The sequence below is a fragment of the Pteropus alecto genome, unplaced genomic scaffold, assembly GCF_000325575.1.
Source record: "Pteropus alecto unplaced genomic scaffold, ASM32557v1 scaffold122, whole genome shotgun sequence".
NCBI lineage: Eukaryota > Metazoa > Chordata > Mammalia > Chiroptera > Pteropodidae > Pteropus > Pteropus alecto.
In genome coordinates this window covers 988,354-993,951 of record NW_006431917.1, presented here as the reverse complement: position 1 = coordinate 993,951, position 5,598 = coordinate 988,354, and the positions used below count along the sequence as shown (strand labels likewise).

The 5,598-nt window shown below is 38.3% G+C and overlaps 1 pseudogene; it reads right to left on the bottom strand.

The window, feature by feature from the left end:
• Nucleotides 1–5,257: 5,257 nt before the first annotated feature.
• LOC112474110 lies at nt 5,258–5,375 on the bottom strand (annotated as a pseudogene).
• Between the last annotated feature and the right edge of the window lie 223 nt (nt 5,376–5,598).

Below are 5,598 nucleotides of genomic sequence, written 5' to 3'. Positions count from 1 at the left end.
TTAGATAAAAATGATTATAATTTAGCCAATACATAGGAGCTACGTAAGAGCTAAACGTAAGAACTAAAACTATAAAATTCTTAGGTGAAAACATAGGGTTAAATCTTTGTGATTTGGGATTTAACAGTGGATTTTTAGATAAGATACCAATCAATAGCAAAGAGAGAAAGGCAAAATAAGATAAATTTGTTTTCATCAAAATTAATACTTTGTGCATTGAAGGACACTATCACATAAATGGAAACAATGGGAGAAAATAATTGCAAATTACATATCTGGCTGATAAGGGTTCAGTATCTATAATATCTGACGGATTCCTACAAATCAATCAAAATGCAAACAAGTGAATTAAAAACTGGTCAAAGGACTTTTATAGACATTTCTCTGTAGGAGATATACAAATAGCCAAGAAACACATAAAAAGATATTTAACAAAATTAGTCATTAGGAAAATTGAGAATCAAAACCACATGAGATATGTGAAACCCACTAAGATGACAATAGTAAAACAAAATAGCAAGTGTTTAAAGGTGTGTAGAAATTAGAATTCTGATACATTGTTGTAAAATGATGACACTGCTGTGGAAAATAGTGTGGCATATCCTTAAAAAATTAAACCCAGTAATTCCACTCCTAGGTATACGCCCCAAAGAATTGAAAACAGGTATTGAAACTCATGCTTCATCACAGCAGCACTATTAACAAAAGCCAAAAGCTGTAAACAACCCAGATGAATAAATGAATAAAATGTGGTATAGTCCTACAGTGGAATATTATTCAGCCATAAAAAGAATTTTGTCCTGATAACACACTATACCATGGATGAACCAAACACAATCTAAGTGAAAGAAGCCAGACACAAAAGGTCCCATTTACGTGCAATGTCTAGAATAGGCAAATCCTTACAAATAGAGCAGATAGTGGCTTCCAGAGAGTGGGGCAAAGGGTACACGGGAAGCAGCTGCTTAATGGGTAAAGGGTTTCCTTTGAGGCTTAAAAATATTTAAGATACTTGTACAACATTGAGCATGTATTAGATGCCACTGAAATTACTTTAACATGGCTAACTTTGTATTCTGTGAATTTCACTCAATTAGAAAAAAACACGTTTTTTTTAGATAATTCCTCAAGATTATCTAATATGGATCAGTCAGAACACTTACTCTGGCCAAGTTAGTTTTTGCACGTCTCTACTTCTTTCTTTTGTGCTAAAATAAGAGCTCGCTCCCTGTCCCCTTGGTGACATGTAGTTTCCTTTCAGGGATGATTGACATTCAGGTACGTGGCCATAGAATTCTCTCCGGAGGAGTGGGAATGCCTGGACCCTGTTCAGAGGGCCTTGTCCAGGGATGTGATGTCGGAGAACTACAGGACCCTGCTCTCTCTGGGTGAGGGTGACTTCCCTCTGGAAATCGGTGACTATCTTTGTATGTCTGCGATTTTCATTGCAAGTCTCTTGGGAGCCCCTGATGTGCTTGTCTGAGTTTCAACTCCCTGTTCTTAGGAGAGTGAGCGAAGCTGTTTGGATTCGGAAGGAAAAGCCCCTCCTGGGGCATGTGGACTTTGGTGTTCCCTTTCTTCAGAAAGTTGGCACCGCTCGTGCTGGATTAGTGTTGGATGCAGAACATTACAAGTCAGAAAACCTTATGGCAGATTTTTAGGAATATCTGATTCAGTGGCTTTTGTGTTTTTCATTTAGTAGTTGTTGGAAGAGAACTAGATCTCTCTCACTCACTCACTCGCTCACTCTCACTCTCACTCTCACTCACTCTTTCTCTCACCCCTTAGCATTCAGAAGGAAGCTGTCTGGTACTAAATTATGAAATACTTTCCTGGACCCATCAATAATACTCTCTCTTCTTAGCTAAGTAAAGAACTGGAAATATGTTCTGGAGAAGCATAGCGTATCGTATTCAGATTTTTCTTCATAAATTAAAAAAACTATTGAGCTATTATCTCCATTTTGGAAGAAAGGAAAGAGCTGTGGACCTGGAAAGTGAAGGAAAAATAGGGAAAAATCCAGACAGGTGAGAATGTGTGGAGATGTGAACACAGATGCTCAGATGGACACAGAGTGAGCTGCTCCATTCAAGAGCAAATGGGAAAGATGTGTGGGAAAATAAAAGTTTGTTTCTTACAAGCTTTCAGAGGAAATCTCGCACACATTCACATACAATTGACACACTTATCACTCACTCTGTCATTCAAATGTGTGGTGTTTAAATTCCCGGCCTACCAGCTAGTGCAGAGGCCAGGGAAAGGCTTTATCCTGACCTATGACACTATCATCTGGCCCCTGTGGCCACTTTTGTGCTTTGGTTTGAGAGGGACTGGGGTGGCTGTCTAGTGAAGCCTTTTTTTTCTCTCTTGGTTCTTAGTCCGTATAGATCAGAGCTGAGGCCTGGGTAGTCCTGACCCCAGGATCTCTTCAGTTTCCGTTCACATTTAGGTCCTTAGGGGATCATCACAAGAGATAGACAGACAAAATGGCTGCCCTTCCATTTTATATGGAGTTCAGTGAACCTACCTGGGGCTGTGTTGGGCTCTCTGTACCATTTACAGGCCCCTGAGACATTTCTTCCCTTCTCTTTTTGTCATATGAGTATAAAGGAATGGGGTGGATCTTTTGAGGTTGTAACTCATAGGTAACATGAAGAATTGACACTAAAATCCTCTCTTTGGTCCCCACTGATGCATGGGCGTGTATCTCACGTGTTCACTGTGCAGACTGTGGGCAGGGCACACGGCCCCTTCTCAAGAACCCACACAATTTGACCCTCTTATTCTACTCCCTTGTATTTTTCTCCCTCTTCCAGCTCTCTGCACAGTCCAAGAACATAGAAAGATTTTGTTTTTTCTGATTTTTTATTTTCCTCTAAGAGTTTACTTCTAAAACTTGCTTTTGAAATGCACATTTCAGGGTTCTAAAGTTTGTTCTCTGTTTCTCTGTGGTAACCCACCTTTAGATGACACACAAATTCTGGTGAATGTGTCATGGGACAGGTTTATTAGGCAACAGGAAATTCTTAAAGGAGAACATTGATTAATTTGTCATAGTATTACCCTGCTGCATTCAGAAGGGCCTCTTGAAGCCACTGGGAAGAGTGGTCACCATGTCCCCAGATAATGAGAAAGTATCAGGAGAGCCCGAGTGATAAGTGCCTCCAATTTTTCTTCTAGTTTTCGTGGAGTTTAACAGCCTCCCTAGGGCTGTGACAGCATTGATCAGACATGGTATGATCAGCTCCTTTGAGCCGGCAATAAAAGGTGTGGCCACTTATCCTAAAGAGAACTCTGTCCAAGCTCACAACCTGATATCTGTGAGACTGTTACCTACTGTTCATGCCACGTGGTCTATGTCATGTGCATGCTGTTTTTCATTTACCTTCAACAAATACAATTTTGACACATCTTATTAAAGGAGCTTAAAAGGTTGAAAGTTGCCTCCATTTCTAAATCTTCTGTATTTTGTTTTGTTTAAGCCATTAATATTTTCACCTTATGAATTTCATTGTTATAAGTGACCTTGTTTTTTATTTATTTAAATATCAGTTGCATATTTTTCATGATAATCAGTTTTTTTAATATCTAAATTTGGGACTGAAATCATGAAATAAACATTGTTTTTTAATATTTTACAGGATGTGTGTGTGTGTGTGTGTGTGTGTGTGTGTTTATGATTCAGCATCAGTAGCCCCCAAACTTACATAATCTCTAAACTTATTTTTTCAAGCAGTTTTAGCTTCAGAGAAGAGTGGAAGGTACAGAGATTGTCTACACTTTCCTACCCTGACACATGTTGACCTTCCTCCATCAACAATATCCCATACCAGAGAGCTTTATGTATTTTTATCATTGATGAACCTACATTGACACGTCATTATCATCCAAAGTCCATACTCTCATTAGAGTTCCCTCTTGGTATTGCACGTTTTGTGGGTTTGAACAAATGTATAATGATTTATATCCACCATAATAGAGTTCTTTCATTGCCCTAAAAGTCATTGTGCTCTGCTTATTCATCTCCCTCCCTCCTAACCCCTGCAGTATCTCTTAACTATGTCTATAGTTTTGCCTTTTCCAGAATGTCATATAGTTGGAATCGAACAGCATACGTAGCCTTTTCAGATTACCTTCTTTCACTTACATATGCATTTAAGATTCTTCCATGTCTCTTCACGGCCTGATAGCTCATTTCTTTTTAGTGTTGAATAGTATTTCACTGTCTGGATGTACCAGTTTATTTCTCCATCACCTACTGAAGTTGCTTCCAAGTTTGGTAGTTGTGAATAAAGTTGCTATAAACATTTGCGTGCAGAGTAGTTTTGTTTGTTTGTTTTTTCGTAGCATGTATTAGTACTTCATTTCTTTTCATTTTCACATAATAGTGCATGTATGAATCCCACATTTTGTTTTATCTATTTATGATTTGATTCTTTGTGACTACGGTGAGTAATGCTGCTATAAACACTTTTGTACAAGTTTTATTGGACTTATATTTTTATTTCTCTTCAGTGTACACCTAGGAATGGAATTGTTGAGTCATATGGTAACTTTCTGTTTAATATTTTGAGGAACTGCCAGACTGTTCTCCAAAGCAGCTGTACCATTTTACATTACTGCCAGGAGTGTAAGAGGTTTGCAGTTTCTTCATCAACATTTGTTATCTGTCTTTTCGATGATAGGTATCCTAGGGATATGGAGTTGTATCTCATCCTGGTTTCAGTTTGCATTTTCCTGATATCTAATTGTGTGAAATATTTTTTTGAGTGCTTATCGACTGACTATGTGGTACATCCAGACAGTGAAATACTATTCAACACTAAAAAGAAATGAACTATCAGGCGTGAAGAGACATGGAGGAATCTTAAATGCATGTGTAAGTGAAAGAAGATAATCTGAAAAGGCTACGTATGCTGTTCAATTCCGACTATATGACATTCTGGAAAAGGCAAAACTACGGACACAGTAAAGAGATATTTCTACATTTTTTTGGAGAAATATCTATTCAGATCCTTTGTTTAAAAATTGGGTTGTCTTTTTGTTGTTGAGTTTAAAATGTTCTTTATTCTAGATATAAGGCCTTTCTCAGATATATGGCGAGTACTTTCTCCCTTTCTGTGTGTTGTCTTTTCACTTTCTTGAGGGCTGGGTTTTACTTTATTTTATTTTTTTATTCTTTTTTTTTAGGCGAGGCAACCCTTGGTTGACCTCATAGATTGCAAGGACCTTACAATCACTTATTTTTTATTTTTTATGCCTACAGCACCTGGTCTTCCTAGATGGTCTCCCATCCAAGTACTAACCAGGCCCGACCCTGCTTAGGTTCCGAGATCAGACAGAATCAGCTTGTTCAGGGTAGCATGGCTTTAGTCTTGAGGGCTGGGTTTTAAAGGCTGCAGGAGATATTTTTTTAATTGAGATTGTGCTCATAAACTAGTTCCTAAAATGTCCACAATAACAGTCCCAAAATGAGTTTTCATAACCAGGAGGACCTGCAGTTAAATGCAGGAATTCCTCAGTCTTGCCTCCAGGATAATAAATACCTAGGTGCACTTGGGAACGTTTTTGTTTCAGCTCAGGTCAACTGCAACTGTA